The following is an 18649-nucleotide window of genomic DNA, read 5'->3' as shown; positions in this document are numbered from 1 at the left end:
CAGGAGTTTCGGATTTTTCCAAGATGATGCAAGTGGTGCAAGGATCATTGCATGAAGTAGAAGCCATGAAGACAAAGAAGCAGATAGAAGAAGCTTTAAATGCAGCATTGGATGCAGTATGCGATGAAAGACGAATGTTTGATGGTGAATATGATCCAAAAGGCTACCTAGAGTGTTACGATCAAGAAATGAAGCGTGAAAGAGTGCCAGAAGTTTAGATGATTGCAGAGTTTGAATAGCTTGTGTGTGAAGATATTAAGGAGCAAGTTCAAGTTATTGCAAGAACATATGCAGATAATTGGGATGCTTTTGCAGAAGCAATTTTACAGGGGATCTCAGTGAATAAAGACCTGGAGCTTCAAAAAATTGAAAGCAGACAAGATGAGGAGCCATTTTTCTTAATGCAAAAATCATATCATACAGGTGATCAATATTCTATCCGAGCTAAGTTAGAATCTGTTATTGATGCATGTCTTCTGGAAGACGAGACATTATTGCATGCAGATGATGATCTCATAGTAGATACTGTTTATGCTCGATTGGGATTGTCTTCTTTATTCCAAAGAAGATATGACTCTATGGATGCTAAGCATGCAGTCATATCCTCTCAAAGTGACATAAATGAGGAAGCAGGTTTCTCAGAGCCAGTACATGGTTTGCATACAAGCATAGTTGCTAGTAGTGAGCAAGAAACATGTTTGTCAGAGTCAATATGTGATGTGGATGCCCATTTGGAGTGCTCTTTGGGTGTAGAACATGAAGAGAATGCTTATGCAACATTACATGCAAAAGCAATTGTTTTGGATGATGCTATACAAGAGGGTTTCATGTCTATGGCTGCATTTCAGGACACTGATGATGATGTAGATGTATTTGATGCTCAACCATATGTATTTGATGTGAACCAAGACAAAGATTATGATTATGGAGATGCATATTCAGAGGGGGTGATGGATGATGATCAGTCTATGACTGCTACAGGTTATAGGGTTTGCTATGATGATGTTATGGAAAAAGAAATTGATGCTATCTTTGTAATGCATGCTGAGACTTGTGCTATTGAAGTAGAAAGATATTTGAATGGAAGTGTGGAGCTGCCAGAACAATTTGTGTCTATGTACAAAACATGCGATGAGGTTTTCTGTGATGATACTCACAGATTAGGTGGTTCTTCCAAGGAGGAAGATATGGAGCTTATGGATCTTCTTGATGATGTGCTAGAGGAATTTCGAGCTCCTTGTGACAAAAGTAGTGAAGAACATCCTACAACATATGATGAAGAGCTTATGATGCTTTTGGATGAGGCTCTATAGGAGTTTGTGCCTAATACAGAAGGCAGCCATGCAACATTTGTGGTATCAAATGAAGTGATGACATTCAATGACTCACAAATGCAGATTGATATTTTGGAAACCACAGTGATTGAATTCATTTTGCCTCTGGGTTCTGCTATGATGGGAATTTGGGACTTTTTGTTCCTATGCTATGAGAAAGTTTGTGGAGGTGCAATATAGTTGAAATATGATCTTCTACTACCTTATGACCCAGGAGGTTATCATGCCAGCTATGATTGCTGTCAGTTACTTTATATGCCATATGATCCAGGCGGTGAGTAGCGTTAAATGGTAACCTTGCATTTGCACTACATTTCTACTCAAATGTATATATTTTTTATCAAAGTTTTAACCTAGTGTTCATTCTCTCTTTCCGTAATAGCCTTTTTCCATACAAGCACCTTACCCTTCTTAGATCTTTATGCATTTACATCATATTTCTCTCTTCATGCTAAATATAAATAGTAAACTTAATTCTACTCTCCTAGTTTTTTTACTGCACATTCTTTTAACTAATTACCTTTACTAATTTAAATAGCTATCTACATCCCATAATTTGTAAATAAATAATTTATGGGCACTTATCTTACCCACCTTCTCTCAAGGGTAGGGTTAACCTTGTAGGCCTTCCCTTCCCCACCACTATGTGACCCAACTCTTGGATCATTTACTTGTGTTGATCAAAAAATCTTAAATATAATGTATATCCCCAATAAATCAAACTTTATTGGAGCCTACCTCATTTGTTTAAGGTGGATTCTCTTTTGAAAAAGCATGCTACACCTTGGATGCATGCTAAAGGGCCCCCTACAAGGAGACTTGGTTCAAAAGGTGTTTTGGATGCATCTTGAACGCCTTAGATCGTGGGTATACTTGAGTAACACTCCAAAATCAGCTTAAACACTTTGAGAAGGTCAACTTTGCCTTTTACAGCACCCAATTCTGAGTTACAGGCTGAAAGTTATGGTGAAAACAAGGTGCTGCGGACACTGTTACTGCAGGTCAAAGTTACAATCAGGTAAACCACAAAGGTGAAAAGTTTTCTTGACTTCTTCAACATTCTAAAATACCAATGGGGAGTTAGAAACCACTTGCATGTGGAGGGGTCGGCTCAAGATGCTTCCAGTGACACAACAAACAGGATGGGGACACTCTGCAGGAGCCACTGGAGGGACATCATGGTGGGGCCCACATACATTATCAACCCTTATGGAGCCTCCATGACTTAAAAGGCTATTTTTAATGAAAAAATAAGTCCCTTATTTGCATAATTGAAGGAATGGTCAAAAGGGAACCTAACTATGGTTAATTACCTACCCTAGTCAAGTTTAACCTAACCCAAGGTCTTGTACAGCTATAAAAAGGCCCTTTGGCAAGCACAAAAATATACACACCTACTCCATTGCTGCACATAAGCTCCTCTAAGGTTAGGGAAGCCCTAATCTCTCTCTCCTCTTGTCTCCCTATCCATTTCCTAAGCTCGCTATCATAAGCGGCACCATAGAGAGAGCATCAATATGCTATTGCTACCATTCTCTTGCAAACATTTCTCTTACCATACTCATCCCTAAATAAGGATTGTAGATTCCATATGAGAGCAAGGATATCAAGTTCAATGATCCATCTCATGGTTTGATCAACAAATTGTTGCAATTGGGGTGTCGTCGTCACACTTTTTCTCTAAACGCATGTAAAATTGGTAAGCATATCTTGGCAGCTTCTCATATTTTGTGCTCATTGGGTTGCTTGTTTGTTGAGAAAGTTTTTGTGCACCATGGTGTCTATTTGCTTGGCTTCTCTCCTTATGTTGTGTGTAAGTAAGTCTTGGGGCTGCATAGATGGAGAAGAGCTCTCTATGCATGCCGCCTTATGTGTATAAGTAGTCTCTTCTTTGGGAAAGGAAAGGAGTTGTCAAGTATTTGTGCATTATGGTGTTTTGAGTTTTGAGGTTTTGTGCTTGCTTTTCTTAGAAGTATATGAGCACTAATATGGTGAAGGTCAATCTTTGCATGTGAGTTTGTGCAGTGTTCAAAGGGATTGCTTAAGGAGTGTGTGTTGAATGGTTGAAGGGCATTTTGTGTTGAAGCACATAAGGAAGGTGTGAGTGTGTGTGGGTGTGTGTGTGTGTGTGTTGTATATGGTTTGTTTTGGTTTCCTTCTTTCTCCATAAAAGAGGGTCGTGCCCCTAAGAAATATGCGTGTGTAGGGTCTCACGGAGTGGTTGTCTGGTGGGAGCCTTGAGTTGAGCCCCATCTCAGAAAATCCGCTCTCATAAAAGTGGTGCCCCCACTGAGGAACTTTCCTAATTGCCTTCTATTCTCCTCATGAACAATAGAGTTGCACCATATGCTTTTCATTTTTCACAACGCATCAGAATTAACATTTGTGTAGATCGCAATTTTTTTTTACCAACAACGCATTGTTTTTATGTTTGGAGCAGAAAGACTTGGTGAAATCTTGGCATCTCCAAATCCGATCATTCTTCCATTCATTAATTATGATGATTCATTTGATGTCCATGTTTTTATTTTGTTTTGAGGCAGGGACAAGAGGCGCTTAGATAGCGATCCAATCAAAGGAAACTTTCTTCAAGAGAAAGAAAAAGGAGAACACATTGTCACATGAACCAACCTGGTGCTGCTTCTCCTTTTACACCCATAGCTCGTCAATCTGTGCACATCATAATTGCTACAAAATTTAGATTTCAAGCAACCATTAGGAGAATTTTTGGACCCACTCGCCTTAATGAAATTAATGCCTCAATCAACCCTTTTATTTTGCCTATGATAAATTATGAACTAACACTTGATGTATATATTTTCATTTTGATGTGATCACTCATCGTAGTCAAAACTTTGTGGTACACAAGCCTCCTTGTATTGTAAAAATCTTAAGCACTTTTCCTACCTTTCATTCTAAAAATGGTGAGGATGCACAAGAATTTCTGGATAATTTGGAGATGGAACACCTCATCTCTGGGAGAGATCAAGAAGAGGTAAAGCTGCGTGCTTTTCCACTCGTTCTCAAAGGGGAGGCTAAGGCATGGTACGAGGCCTTGCAACCTCAAAACAAAACCAATTGGGAGAGGCTACGTGCAATTTTTCTTGCCAAATTTGGGCAAGGAGATACTCCAGAGGGTCTTTGGAAGTGTCTACTTCAACATAAACAGGTATTCCTTGAAGACTACCCATCTTATGAGGCCGTTTTCCTTAACCTATGGGATAGATGGGAGGCTACCTTACAAAACCAAGGTGGTGCACCAAACTTTCTAAAGAAAGATAGGTTCATGGCTGGCTTGTATCCAATTTTGAAGACCAAGGCAGAGTTAAAATTCCCATCAACATTTGAGGAAGCACATGAGGTGCCCATGGTCAAATTCAAGAAGTTAAATTTTCAAGCACATAGAACAAGGGACCTAAATGAAGTCATTGAGAGGGATTCTTCACCAAGCATGGGAGCACAAGTTAGGGGCTCTCTTGCCCAAACTTCACAAATAGGGGAAGGATCACAACAAGAGATCTTGCAAAGATTAACTCAACAACTAGAGAGTCTCACCTTGACTCTAGTGCAGGGCCTACCCCAACAACGACAACCAAGAGAAGGGAATCGCAATCAACGATGTCAAGCACAAGAGTTGAGATGCTGGAATTGCAACGAAGTTGGTCATGGCATGTATAATTGCCCTCACCCTTGAAGGCTTCCAGGGGACATATACCCTCCTAGACCCCCTCCGCTCATGGTGCAGCAAGAGCATGCTCAAGCCCCGTAAATTCTTCGTCGACCACCACCACCTTCAGTGGCAAACATCCCTCCTGTCCCACCAGTGGAGGAAGAGAGAGGAGTAAATGTCATAAAGCTGGAAGAGGAGATAGAGGTGAGCCCTATACATTTTGATGTTATGCCAGCAGAAAATTGCACAAGAGCACACAACAAGGATGAAGACACAAGGAATGAAGAGTCAGAACCTGCAAGGAAGGAGAGGAAGAAAAAGTCAAAGAAGGAGGAAGGAGGCAAGAAGCAGAGGTCAAGGCGAAGGGAGATCGGCATCAACGATTTTCCATTAGGAAAGAATATGGAACCCTACAACATCTTAGAAGATCTGCAAACTCAAAAGCCCAATATTTCTTGGCCTTAACTCCTACATCTATCACCCAAGGTGAGAAGGCACTGGTCCAAACTTGTAAGCACAAGACTCCCAAGAAAGAAAGAAAAGGTGACAATAAAGGCATTGACTTCAAAGCCACAACAAGATGTGTAACCTATTGTAGATGCTTATGTAAGGGTTAGGAAGGTATCCAATGTGTATGTTGATGGTGGAGCACAAATGTGTGTGATCACGGAAAGAGCCATGAATAGACTAGGGTTTGAAATCACTAAATCCTCTAATTGTCAAGCTAGGCTGGCCAACAATGCAAGTGTGAAGTGCCTAGGGATCATCGAGAATGTAAAAGTTTCCGTATGTAATATAGATGCATGTGTGGACATGTATGTTATGCCAGCCAAGGGGGAGGGCTATCCCATCATCCTAGGGAGGCCTTGGATCATTGCTGTGAATGCAGATAAAAAATGGGGACGAGGACAATTGATTCTCAAAAAGGGGCACATGTAGTATACGATTGGCATGAAGGAAAGCAGCTCGACATCAACTATGAGACCACGGCTGATGAAGAAAGTGAAGAGAGTTTTGGCTCAAGCGACGAGGAAAGTTCAACCACTACATCCAATAGCGAAGAAGAATCATCTTTGGATGTAATGGGAATCATCTTCAACACATCAAAAACTCCATCAATAGAGGTTGACCCAACAAAGGAGCAAACAAAGGATAACAAAGGTGACCACAAGCACTTTGAAGACTTTGAGAGGATGCTTGCAAAAGATCTTACCCCTGAGGAGAAGCGGTCCTACATCGATATGCTCAAGAGGTATCCCAATTTGTTTATCACTGATTACTCACAAATTAGAGGTGTGGATGTTATAGAGCATGGCATAGAATTAAAACCAGGTACTAAACCTGTGGCTCAAAAGCTAAGGCGCCTAGGAAAAATACAACAAGAGGAACTTTTGACAGAGGTTAACCGACTCCTCAAAGCTGATTTCATTTACCCTGTGTCTAACTCTGAGTGGGTGTCCCCAATTGTAGTAACCCCTAAAAAGAACGGAAAATGCAGGGTCTGTGTTGACTACAAACCGCTCAATGCTGCAACAAAGAGGGATCATTTTCCTCTTCCTTTCCAAGATGAAATCTTAAACGAAGTAGCCGGCTATGAATGTTACACAGTGTGTGATGGGTATTCAGGGTATTTTAAAATCAGAATAGCAGAAGAAGATCAGTTAAAAACCACTTTCATCACACCTTGGGGTTGCTTTGCCTATAGAGTGATGCCATTTGGGCTCACAAATGCTCCTAGTACCTTTATAAGGTTTACAATGCTTGTCTTTCAGCCCTTCTTTGGAAAGTCAATTAGGGTTTTTATGGATGACTTCTGTATCTATAGTAGCCAAAGACTTCATTGCCAAAAAGTTGAGGAGGGGCTTAGGAGGCTTCATCAATTTGGGGGACAACTTAATCCTGAGAAGTGTCACATTGCAGAGTCACAAGTGGTATTGCTAGGTCATGTGGTTTCTTTGCAAGGAATTCAAGTGGATCCATCAAAAGTAAATGCTCTCTTGTCTCTAAAACCACCAACGACAACCAAGGAGCTCATGACTTTCAACCACAAAGTAAGGTACATGTCTCGTTTCATTCACCTTCTAGCGGAAGCTATTGCACCTTTGCACAAGCTAGCAAACAAACCCACATTTGAATGGAGAGAGGAACATGAATTATGCTTTACTGAAGTAAAGGGTAGTCTCAACTCTCTTCCAACAATAATGCCACCAAATCCAAAGGATACATATTACATCACGCCAAGTGTAGGAATGGAGGCCATCGGTGTAGTTCTCATGCAAAAGACCCAAAAAGATGCTACATGAGGCCAGTATACTTTGCAAGCAAAGTCATGACCACTGTAGAGAAGGGCTACACCGATATGGAGAAGGTGGTATTCACAATTATGTTTGCGGTAAGAAAGTTCCGATCATATCTCTTACCTGCACCATTTGTCATTCTCACCATGGAAAACAATTTACCATATGTTGTGCAACACATGAGCCTCTCATCTAGGATAGCCAAATGGGTTCTAGAACTTCAAGAGTTCGAATACACTTTTCTTGTGGAAGATAGCACAAGGGCAGGTCTTGTAGACATTCTCACATACAAAGTGAGAGAAAGGAAAGAGTCACCAGAGGCAGGAGACAAAGCTACACCACAAAATAATGAGGAGGAGATGGACAATGCACACATTTTGTGCTTTGATGGAGCTTACCGACGACAACACGATCAGGCAGCAGGGGGGGTTCTTATTCTAAGTCCACAAAGGGAAGTTCTTGTTAAGAAAGGTATCACCTTGGAAAATGTTCATTCTAATAATGAGGCTGAGTATGTCACCTTAAAGTTGGGGCTTGAAGAATGCAGAAAACTTGGCATCGAAAGAATTATAATAAGAGGTGATTCCTTACTAGTTATTAGGCAAATCCAAGGGATATGGAAGTGCAAGAACCCTACTCTAGTGGAGTGGCTTAGACAGGTGAAGGCTTTGATAAAGAACTTTGAAGCTACACAGGTACAACATGTTGTGAGAACCCTCAACAAGGAAGCAGATTATCTCGCCAATGAGAAACTTTAGATCATGGTGGGAGGTGTGAAGCTCTACGAACCAAAGTACCAAGGCCAAGAGGAATTGAAGGACATCATATTTTTCCTCCAAACTGGTGAGTGCCCTAAACACTTGGATAAAGTGCAAAGGCATAGGTTGGTAAAAAAGGCAACTCCTTACCAACTCATAGGAGATGATCTGTATCATAAAGGGAAAGATTTGGTGCTAAGAAGGGTGCCCTTTGTTCAAGAAATAGAGAGAATCCTCTTTTCATGCCATGATGATGTCTGTGGGGGTCATTTTTCTCATGATATTACAAACAGGAAGATTTTGCAAGCAGGGTTTGTTTGGCCAAGTCTAAACCGTGATGTCCAACATTGGTGTAAGTCATGCACAGGTTGTCAGATTGCTGGAAATCGACGACTCACTTACGAACCTCGAGTTCCAATAATTTTGTATGGTCCTTTTGAGAAGTGGGGTGTGGATGCAATAGGCCCCTTACCTCGCACATCTACCGGGAAGGTCTTCATCATTGTGGGAGTAGATTACATGACACGATGGGCGGAGGCAGCAAGTACAACACAAATTACAGCCGAGGAGGTATCAAAATTTATCTTTGATCACATATGCAGTAGATTCGGCACACCATTAGAGATTTTGTCAGATCGTGGTCCAGGGTTTAGAGCAGAGCTCCTAGATAATCTTTTGACAAAGTTAAAAGTCAAACATTTGCATTCTACACCTTACTACCCTCAGTGCAATGGGTTGGTTGAAAAGGTGAATGGAATGATATGTAAGATCATTTCTAAGCAGGTTGCGGATCGACCAAACGACTGGGATCGTCATTTGACCGCAGCTCTATGGGCATACAGAACATCTTTCAAGGTATCCACTCAATTCACTCCTTTTCATTTGGTATATGGACAGGAGGCACTCCTTCCTATTGAGGTGGAGATTGCAAGCCTACGCATTCTCTCACGGGGAGCAAAGAGACCAAAAGAAGATTTGCAGGAAAGAATTTTAGATCTTCAATGACTTGAGCTTGATAGAGAAGATTCCATCGACTATTACATTGCCCAAGCCACAAGCCAAAGGGACAAAATCAACAAGAAGCTCAAGGGGAAAGGATTGAAGGAAGGTATGTTGGTTCTTTGCTATGATAACCGACTTGATACTCGACTTGACAAAAAGTTTTTGCAAAGATGGGAGGGACCTTTCATGATAAAAACAAAGTTTGGGAATGGTAGTTACAGATTAGCAGATTTATCAGGAAAACTCCACAAGACCAGAGTCAATGGATGGAGATTAAAGCCCTACTTTCAACGTATCAATCCGTTGATAGGAAGTCATCTACCTACATCGTCTAAGCTCCAAATTGGCATGGCTCCCTTCGGCTTGGCAAATGCTCCACCTATTTTTAAAGCTTTGATATGCAAAGAAGAACCAGCCTTGGAATCTCAACATACCCAAGGCAACCCTCCCATCTCCAATTTATGGGATTGAGGTAATGAAAAGCAGGTCTAATGGAGTAAAAGAGTGTATATCACTCCTCCTTTTTTTAGAAAAATAAGAAAAAAAGAAAAAAAAGAAGAAAAGAAAAAGTAAAAAACTCTTTTGTTTCATCTAGGAGCATGAATGATCCTAGATGAAGGGGGAGGGCTAATATGAGTAGCGTTAAATGGTAACCTTGCATTTGCACTACATTTCTACTCAAATATATATATTTTTTATCAAATTTTTAACCTAGTGTTCATTCTCTCTTTCCGTAATAGATTTTTTCCATACAAACACCTTACCTTTCTTAGATCTTTATGCATTTACATCATATTTCTCTCTTCATGCTAAATGTAAATAGTAAACTTAATTCTACTCTCCTAGTTTTTTTACTGCACATTCTTTTAACTAATTACCTTTACTAATTTAAATAACTATCTACATCCCATAATTTGTAAATAAATAATTTATGGGCACTTATCTTACCCACCTTCTCTCAAGGGTAGGGTTAACCTTGTAGGCCTTCCCTTCCCCACCACTATGTGACCCAACTCTTGGATCATTTACTTGTGTTGGTCAACAAATCTTAAATATAATGTATATGCCCAATAAATCAAACTTTATTGGAGCCTACCTCATTTGTTTAAGGTGGATTCTCTTTTGAAAAAGCATGCTACACCTTGGATGCATGCTAAAGGGCCCCCTACAAGGAGACTTGGTTCAAAAGGTGTTTTGGATGCATCTTGAACGACATAGCTCGTGGGTATACTTGAGGAACACTCCAAAACCAGCTTAAACACTTTGAAAAGGTCAACTTTGCCTTTTACAACACCCAATTCTGAGTTACAGGCTGAAAGTTATGGTGAAAACAAGGTGCTGCGGACACTGTTACTGCAGGTCAAAGTTACAATCAGGTAAACCACAAAGGTGAAAAGTTTTCTTGACTTCTTCAACATTCTAAAATACCAATGGGGAGTTAAAAACCACTTGCACGTGGAGGGGTCGGCTCAAGATGCTTCCAGTGACACAACAAACAGGATGGGGACACTCTGCAGGAGCCACTGGAGGGACATCATGGTGGGGCCCACATACATTATCAACCTTATGGAGCCTCCATGACTTAAAAGGCTATTTTTAATGAAAAAATATGTCCCTTACTTTCATAATTGAGGAATGGTCAAAAGGGAACCTAACTATGGTTAATTACCTACCCTAATCAAGTTTAACCTAACCCAAGGTCTTGTACAGCTATAAATAGGCCCTTTGGCAAGCACAAAAATATACACACCTACTCCATTGCTGCAAATAAGCTCCTCTAAGGTTAGGGAAGCCCTAATCTCTCTCTCCTCTTGTCTCCCTATCCATTTCCTAAGCTCGCTATCATAAGCGGCACCATAGAGAGAGCATCAATATGCTATTGCTACCATTCTCTTGCAAACATTTCTCTTACCATACTCATCCCTAAATAAGGATTGTAGATTCTATATGAGAGCAAGGATATCAAGTTCAATGATCTATCTCATGGTTTGATCAACAAATTGTTCTAATTGGGGTGTCGTCGTCACACTTTTGCTCTAAACGCATGTAAAATTGGTAAGCACATATTGGCAGCTTCTCATATTTTGTGCTCATTGGGTTGCTTGTTTGTTGAGAAAGTTTTTGTGCACCATGGTGTCTATTTGCTTGGCTTCTCTCCTTATGTTGTGTGTAAGTAAGTCTTGGGGCTGCATAGATGGAGAAGATCTCTCTATGCATGCCGCCTTATGTGTTTAAGTAGTCTCTTCTTTGGGAAAGGAAAGGAGTTGTCAAGTATTTGTGCATTATGGTGTTTTGAGTTTTGAGGTTTTGTGCTTGCTTTTCTTAGAAGTATATGAGCACTAATATGGTGAAGGTCAATCTTTGCATGTGAGTTTGTGCAGTGTTCAAAGGGATTGCTTAAGGAGTGTGTGTTGAATGGTTGAAGGGAATTTTGTGTCGAAGCACATAAGGAAGGTGTGAGTGTGTGTGGGTGTGTGTGTGTGTGTGTGTGTGTGTTGTATATGGTTTATTTTGGTTTCTTTCTTTCTCCATAAAAGAGGGTCGTGCCCTTAATAAATATGCGTGTTTAGGGTCTCACGGAGTGGTTGTCTGGTGGGAGCCTTGAGTTGAGCCCCATCTCAAAAAATCCGCTCTCAGCGGTTTTCATGAATATTTATGGGTTAATTTATGTTTATGCTCTAATAATTGGAAATTCTTGTATTTTCCCTATGATCTAGAGGATGGTGCAAATTTTTTAAAGGAATGCTCACAATGGGACAAATGATTGGGTTCCCGTTTGATCTCGGGGGTATTGAAGTGCAAGTTCCAGATTTGAAGAGTACCAGTTATCTGTTGTAGCGGGTTTCATGGTACAAAGTTTTGTTTTCTAGATTTACGCTGAGTAAGGAGAGTTTTGATTATGCATTCAATAAGATAACATGGCTGGCTTCCAGCTGACTTCTTTGGACAATTGATGAAGTGTCTTCACATCTTTTGAGTTGGTTCTGCTAACAAAACTTGAAGTAAAGGACTTGATGGCCATTCTGTGTGCAGATAGAGTAAGGCATACTTGAGCTTGACAGGGTTCCTTAAGGAGAGCTTAGTGGTCAAGCCGTGTGCATCATTAACTAGAGCACTTGAGTTTGGTGGGGTTCACTAAACATGTTATCCATAATTGAATGCTTTGAAGATATGGCAGATACAGTTTAGAGATTTTTGATGGGCAGCTATATAATGATTAAGCTAGACCATTGACGATAGGGTATAAGCCTTATTTCATTTTTTTTGTAAGTTTATTAGTTACGAGAGTCTGATGATGGAAAAGAGCTTAAGGTACCTAAAGCAAATGTAGATTGAAGTGCAGTTGGCACAGACCGGAGGCTGTGCAGGTTCAGAGGGGGTGGATGTCGTGCAGCTCCGCTGCCATGTAGAGAAACAGAGCAGACAAATGCAAGCTAAGATTCTTTGAAGCCTACACATTAAGTGAGCAGTGATCAGGGCTTGATAACAGGCCAAGCTTAATGATTAATGTACGCCAGATACGACTTACAAGGGCCAACATATGCCTCAATGATGCCAAAAATGAGTATGCTTGCAGTGACCACAGATGAGAGATTATGATCTAGAATTGTAGTGCTTGAAGTGCTCTACTGGCCTGTCGTTACGGCTCGTCGATTGGAGCCATGGTGAAGAAGTTATGGCACTTTGAAGTTTAAGTCGATTGCAGATCCGTACCAGATTGGGAAACTGCAGCTGAGGTGACATAAATGAAATGAATGCATGGGCCTGAAGTGCTCAATTTCTGGAGGTCGTTGGTCTTTTCAGATCGGTGATCGGGTTTACGGTTGCCAAGACATTGGCCGGTAAATATTCACCGGGGACCGGTTCTGTACCACTCCGGTCAGCTTAGTCAATGAGCTGCAGTCGGGATTTTGGAATGCAAAAGAGTAATTGCTCAAGGAGAATTTGTCCAAAATGTTATCTTATGCAGTGCATTGATAGCAAGGTATATTGCTAACAACGGTACTTGTATGCCAAATGTGGTGTAATTCTCGTAAAGTACAAAAAGTGCTTGAAGATCTTCGTGTTCGGAATGTGGTCTCTTGGAATGCACTGACTGCGGGACTACTCAAGGAAGTTGCCGTGCTTGGCAATGTGCTTTGTTCGACAAGTGCATGCGAAATGTGGTGCTGTTACGAAGGCACAGAAAGTTCTTGTTGAATTCTCAAAAATATCATCTTTTGAAATGCCGTGGTCACCCAATGGATAAGCTTGGTGGTGCCTTGGCCAATATGTATGCCTAATGTGGAGCTCGAAGGCCGACCGCCCAATCTAGGCCACTAAGCAAAGCCGACCAAGGCAACCAAGGAGCCCAAGGGCCATTAAACAGGGCCGCCCATTTGATCAAAGGGGCACCCCAATAATAACGAGTGTGAAGAGATGATGGGAGGCGAGCTGAGCTGCACCGACAGCGAGGACATGAGAGCTTTCGCTCGTGCTGGCTTGTAGATGGCTCGGATGAGCCCGCCACAGAGACTAACTATGCTCAGGGACCCCTCGCGCTCATTTTCGGAGCTCTTCCTGCGCGATTCCGTGAAGGTGAAGTCCGACCACTGCCACGTCATTGGCACGACTCCCGTGCCACGTCAATGACGCCGGGCGCCACTGCTAAGGGAGGGCACACGCTAATAATAGGAGGGCTTTTTTTTGCATGTGGAGATAGCAAGCATCAACGAAGGAGGTTGAAAAAGAAAACGAGGAGAGAAGGAGAGGCGGAAAACTAGGGAAGGAATCACGAGCTCTCTCTCTGTCGGAGCTTGGACAAAGAGAACTCTCTCTCTCTTTCTCTCTCTCTCTCTCTCTCTCTCTCTCTCTCTCTCTCTCTCTCTCTCTCTCTCGCTTTGCGAAGGATCCGTGCTAGAGCAATAAGGCAATACAAAAAGGGGATGAGACTTTGAGGGGGGCATAAAGGCATGAAGAAGAAGAGGAATACGCAGGCAAGAGAAGCTCTCGGTCGATCTCTCTCTCTCTCTCTCTCTCTCTCTCTCGTATTCGGTTAGTAAAGGAAAGGAAACAATCTCGCTCTCTCTCTCTCTCTCTTGGTTGTAATCAAGAGAGGAGCATGTAAAGGAGAAAAACGAGGGCAAGAAGAAGTAGGGTAACGAAGGATCCCAAGTGAAGCAAAGAGGAAAAAAGAAGCCCGGAGGAGCTTGGAGGAAGGAGATTCACAGGAGGAGCTTGGTGGAAGCAACAAAGGTTCTTGGAGGAAGCTTGGTCGAAGAAGCTTGAGGGTAAGCTCGTCGAGGCTTGAGAAAGCCAAGACGAGAAGAGGATTACAAGCGAAGCGAGCAAGGTTGAGAGGAAGGAGCTTGAAGCTAGGTCGAAGCAAGCAAGGCGAGGAGCTTGTGGAGGTAAGCAAGCGAGGAGAAGAAGCGAGCTTGGTCGAAGCAAGCAAGGGAGTAAACTTGTCGAGGCAAGCAAGCAAGGAGGAGAAGGCATGCACGGTAAAAAAAGCAAGGTAAGAAGCAAGAGGACATCACGAGGCAGGCAAAGCAAGGGTTAAAGCATCATATAGCAATTGAAGAGAATGGCAGGTAAGCCAATCCAAAGCATAAAGAGTGGGCAATGAAACGCTCTCACACACTAAAACACGAGAGAGAGAGAGAGAGAGAGAGAGAGAGAGAGAGAGAGAGAGAGAGAGAGAGAGAGAGAGAGAGAGAGAGAGAGAGAGAGAGAGAGAGAGAGAGAGAGAGAGAGAGAGAGAGATGGTGCTCGGGTTGCTTTGAAGTGTATCGTTAATGATCAAGCAAACATAAATATATATATGTAAGAAAGAGAGAGAAGGGGGAAGGGGGTGCTTGTTGCACTAATGCCTTCTTACAAATCTGTCATGACCAATCAAAGTGAGATTAGTATTTGTTCAACATAGCCTGAGTAAATTACACCACAACACATCATAAGAAAAAAGCCACCCCAATCACTGTCTTAAGGCCAGGGGAGTCCTCTCCACCCTGTCGCCCTCTTACAACATGTGGGATTTATGGCTAAATTGATAACAATACCCGGAGACAAGCTATCAAGAACTTAAATAAAACACCAAGACACTTACACATCATTATTGTCCATGACTTCACGTTGGAAGGGAGACAAGGTATCCATGCTTAGTCCAAATTCACCCTCCTTGATTCAGCAAATGTTGGGCTTACTCTAGTAGGAGAAATGATAGATTTCCTACTCTCAATTTAATGATCACTCTCTCTTACAATGGCATAGATTTCCCTTGCTAATCACCCCTAATACAACACATACATATGCCTAATGCCAATGAGATTCCACTCAAGAGCTCCTTCTCAAGAGGTTGAGCTTGGCTTCTCAAGCTATAGCATAGTGCTCTTTGTTCTCCCCCCCTTTTTGTGCTAGCTACACCCTCCTTTTATAGCAATTTTGAAGGCTAGGGTTACTCCTCTAACCATGGTTGGGTTAGATTTTCAGCAATATATCTAATTTCTTTTGCTTGGAATTATCAAGAAGTTGGTGGGGAAAGAGAGAGGAGAGAAATGGAGGTGATAGGACTTTTCATAGTGGGTTAGTGTTAGTAGAGTTAGTATTAATTTACAAATGGAATTGGATATTTACAATGGGAGTATCCATGTAGGATACAAATAAGGAAGAAAAACTCTTAAGAGGTAAGAAAAGGTGGATTTCTTACAAGGTTGATGCTCCAAGTGTCTTGAGTAGGGCCAATTTTGATGCTTGTTGACGGTCCACTAGCTTTGACGGTACATTTTTTCTCCACTCTTGACCTTCCTTGAGAGACAAGGTAATTGAAACTGAGTAATCAACCACCATGATGCTGTCTTTTAAGAGAAGAGGCTGAATTTTGTGGTTTTTTTGATAGATATGGGTAATTTGGAGGAGGAAAAATGAGACTAGGTGGTCAATTTTGGAATGGAATTGTGTGTGGGAGGTATGAGTTCACCATGGTGAGAGAGGTGGGGATGATGAGTGGAGAAGTGTGTGTGAAAGAGGAAAATGATAAAGTGGAAGAGAGAGTGTGGCTGCATAGCATGGGAAAACTGGGGTCCACTAATAAAATCATAGCTCACAGCTCGTAGGTCAAAAAAATATGAAAAAATTTCTCTTATTCTTCAAGGTGGAGGAGAAGGTGAGTAGGGTGCAGAGAGGAGTGGTGAGAGAGGTGGGGATGATGAGTGGAGAAGTGTGTGTGAAAGAGGAAAATGATAAAGTGGAAGAGAGAGTGTGGCTGCATAGCATGGGAAAACTGGGGTCCACTAATAAAATCATAGCTCACAGCTCGTAGGTCAAAAAAATATGAAAAAATTTGAGGCGAAAGTTCAGCCCACGAGCTACAACTTTTGTTTGTATCACCTTTTCAAATTTGGAGAGCAAGTGAACTTTAAAAATTCAGCAAAACCGACCGTTTTTTTCCACTCCACAAGGTCCTTGTGGGGTCCTTCTTTGGATGATTCTTTTGAATACCTCCAAGAGTGAGCCCTCCATAGTGCATGTATGCATGCCACCTACCCTTGACCTTATTTGGTAGGTCTATAATTGAAGATATTGTTCAGATCATGATATAAGTGAATAGTACAACTAAGAAAATCAAATATTGAGGGGTCTAAAAAATATGTACATGTCACATATAAATAATATATGTGGAAAAAATATAAAGGGGTCAAAAGAAATCTCTCTCATTATGAGGCTACCATAAAAAGATAAATATTTTTGGTGTTCTAATTTTTTAGAAAAAAAACAAAATAGATGTAGGAAGGGAAAAATCACAATAGTGAAAAAATATACACATAAATAAAACTAGTTTTTTGGATTTTTGTTGGGGTGGAGTTACACCAAATATAAGAGAAGCTTACATGAAAATATTTCTATATGGAATAAAGAGTATGAAAAATTGCGGTAATGGTGAGGCAATGTACAGAGCATAAATAACACACACCTAGGTAGAAATATTTAAATAAATACCAAAATAATTATGAAAAAATCCTTTTATTTAGGCCCTATATACAAAGAAATATTTACATAGGCATGGGCCATAATATACTTATATTTTTTATATTTTTGATTTTTTTGGCTCAACTAGCCCAATGACTAGCTAATTGAGGGTTTTTTATTTCAGTAAGGAGATATGGGAAAAGTCCCCTAACTCACACGCACCTATATACAGTGAAAGGGTGAGGGTAACCACAGTGTTTGAGTGATTTGATAGGGTGAGATAACTCACTATGGCAATTACAGAGAGCCGAAAAAACGGCTATCATTAGCCCTCCCCCAGGATGATGGTATATTCATGTACCATCATAAAGAATCTTTTCCAAAGAGAGTGCTTCAGAGTCCTTGAGAAGATCTTCATTGTTTGGCCCCTTGGAATTTTGGTTTGTGCTACACTCATGCTTCATGGAACAATACTTACATGGGATAGTTGCCTTTTGCTCTGGTAGATCCTTTGGTAGAAGGCGGCTCAAGTAAGGCTTCAAGCGATAGCCGTTTACCTTCCTGGAGTGCTCTTTCCCATTCAAGTCCATAAGTTGATAGTAGCTTGAATTGAAAGCCTTCTTGACTATGTATGGCCCCTGCCATCTTGTTTCAAATTTGGCATCAAAACGATTATCGAGTCGATTGTCATACCTTAGCACAAGATCTCCTTCATTGATGCCTTTGGCCTTCAGTTTCTTGTCAAGCTTCTCCTTTGTCTGTGTGGCTTTCCTCTTATAGCACTCGTATGCTGCTTCTCTTTTCCACTCAAGCTCAGCTAAGGTAAGAAGTCGATCCATCCATGCTTCTTGATCATCTCGTGCTGATTTGCCATGAAGTCGCATTGTTGGAATGTTTAGTTCAATTGGCTGTAAAGCCTCTTGACCATAGACCAAGTGAAATGGTGTGAACTCCGTGGCTTCCCTATATGTGGTTCGATACGCCCACAAGGCACCATCCAAGAAGTCATCCCACAACTTTGTCTTGTTTTTCACCATCTTTCTAATGATGCCTGCAATGACACCATTAGCTTTTTCTACCAAACCATTTGATTGGGGATAGTAGGGTGTACTGTGACGATGTAGAATGCGAAGTTCTTCACAGACTTCTGTGAGCAATCCCTTTCTAAACCCTGGACCATTATCAGAAACAATCTCCAAAGGTGTGCCAAATCTACAACAAATGTGAGTGTAGACGAATTTGCTCACTGTCCTCTCATTTACCTTTGCCACACTTTGTGATTCCACCCACCTAGTCATATAGTCTACAGTCACTAGAATGTAGAGTTTACCATTTTTTGTCCTAGGAAGAGGACCCATAGCATCAATGCCCCACTTTTCAAAGGGTCCATTTGCAAGCACAATTTGCCTTGGACCATAAATCAATCTTCTATTCCCATTTACCTGACAATTGTGACAACTTTTACACCAATGTTGGACATCCACATGCTGACTTGGCCAAACATACCCCGCAAGCAAAATCTTCTTCACAGTTAATTCTTGGGACAAATGACCACCACATGCCTCTTCATGCAAACCTTGTAGAATGGCTGGAATTTCCGCGATAGTTGGTACTCTTCTGCACACTTTATCCTTCCCTCTT

At 41.3% G+C, this 18649-nt stretch overlaps 1 pseudogene; it reads left to right on the top strand.

The window, feature by feature from the left end:
- Positions 1-578: 578 nt before the first annotated feature.
- On the top strand, positions 579-1514 carry LOC147419609 (uncharacterized; annotated as a pseudogene).
- The last annotated feature ends 17135 nt before the right edge of the window (positions 1515-18649 follow it).

Source organism: Adiantum capillus-veneris, chromosome 29 (assembly GCF_014529385.1).
Source record: "Adiantum capillus-veneris isolate H3 chromosome 29, ASM1452938v2, whole genome shotgun sequence".
Lineage (NCBI taxonomy): Eukaryota > Viridiplantae > Streptophyta > Polypodiopsida > Polypodiales > Pteridaceae > Adiantum > Adiantum capillus-veneris.
This window is presented reverse-complemented; position numbering and strand designations above follow the sequence as displayed.